A 1,980-nucleotide genomic window follows, 5' to 3' on the forward strand; every position below is an offset into this window, starting at 1 on the left:
TGTGTGTGTGTGTGTGTGTGTGTGTGTGTGTGTGTGTGTGTGTGTGTGTGTGTGTGTGTCTGTGTTTGTCCGTCTGTTTGTCTGTGACTCATAGCGTTAATGGGCGTTTTGTTCTTGGTAAGTTCCACCGAATAAAGGAAATTCAACTCATAATAAGATCTTGCTAACACATGTCTTGTAACACATAAAGGAATGAAATTTCATATCAAATATTCCAACAGAATGCTACTGTATAATCATTTAAGTGATGAAACCTCGATATAATATTTTCCCAAAGGTATTCCAATCACAAAATGAGCATTGAACTGAAATAGGAATTATTACAATGGTATTCATGTTTCACATTTAGTCGAATTAATAAAGTGTCGCATTTTTGTTGAAGGTTTGATAGTTTGTATTATGTCATTAATACTTAAGTGCGTATATGAAAAGGGTGTTGTTTCGTCCCTGGCTCGGTTCACTTAGCTGTCAACGAAAGCAGATGAGGAGTAGAATAACTGTATATAGCACTGCAAGGAGTAGTAAAAATGTGTGTCAGCTGCAACTGACAATAGAACGGGATAATTTTCTGTTGAGAAATAGTAGCTTTGCTGAAGGAGAGCGATTGAAGACGGGAACCATATTGACAATTTCTAGCACATACTAAATGCTGAGTTTAAGATTTTTACCAAGGTGCTAGCAAAAAAGTTGATGTTTCTTGTTGTTAGCTTGGTCGTCGAAGTGTAGACCTACTCGATCCCGATCAGATATATTTGTAACATACTCCACCTGTTGCGATACAGCGTAGAAATGGCAGGTAAAAACGGTTGTGTGCTGATCGATTTTGGATTAGTCGAAGGTTTGACCAAAATTACTTAACAGTTATCCTCAAAGGTACTCGTTTCATTACCATTTTCAAATCCCGGTTCTCTTCAATATATTGTAGGATCTGCAGAGAAATCTAACTAAATGGCCACTGATTTGAATCACAAAGTTGGTTTGCTGAGAATGTTCTCTCTCATCTCTTCCGTATGTACTGATTTTGAAACCACTTCTGCCATATCTGGAGTGGTTAAGCGGTACCCCGCTCAAGCAGAGACGCAGGATAGCCATGACAGCATATAAGGGTCGGCTGAAAAATTCATAGGCTGGCCAAGATATTCTAAGGGAATATGACCAAATGAGATTTATTTTTCAACATAGAGCACCTTGCGTTTCACACACTTCTTCCATTGATGTTGTAGTGCTTGGATCCCATTGCGGAAGACGCTTTCATCTTGTCTTTGGCTCAAAGTGATGAACACAATACTCATCATGGCTTAGGAAATGTTCAAGGAAACTAGCTGAATCAGCCTGAAAAAATGTCAGACTTTGCTGTGATGTGATCAGCCAAGTGCACTTTTGATCAGGTTTCTGAAAACGTGGCACTCACTGAACTGAAACCTTCGTCATGCCAAGTGCATTGTGCAGAACATTCTCGACTCATTCATGAGATATGCTAATAGTATTAGCTATTTGATTTATAGTCAATCGTCTGTCAGCCATCCCCATATGACAAACACGATCAATGCTTTTCTTTGGTGGTGACAATTGAAGGATGTCCAGATCTTGGGTCATCTTCAAGACTCTTCGTTCCCCTCCTAAATTTAGCTGTCCACTTTTTCACTACTAATAAAGCAGTAGCGTCATCTCCTAATGTAGCTACCATACCAGCACGAATGTCCTTGGTGGCTAAGCCCTTTTTCTGAGGGACTTGTTAACGCCACGATCTCAAATTTTGTCCCATTTTCAAGAGAACTCGTTCCTAGTTACATTTGAAGTCTTTTTTGAACAGTCAGGTGTAAGTTTACTTGCAAAGAATCAATGCAGTTGTCAGTTAAGTACTGGAGGAAATAGCATCGATTAAGCTTCTATCTTCATAAAACTACTAGCCTTTTCCCTAAATCCTCGCTCTCCTCCTCCACCTCTTCCTCCTCCACCTCTTCCGCCTCCGCCTCTTCC

This window comes from Octopus bimaculoides, chromosome 10 (genome assembly GCF_001194135.2).
Source record: "Octopus bimaculoides isolate UCB-OBI-ISO-001 chromosome 10, ASM119413v2, whole genome shotgun sequence".
NCBI lineage: Eukaryota > Metazoa > Mollusca > Cephalopoda > Octopoda > Octopodidae > Octopus > Octopus bimaculoides.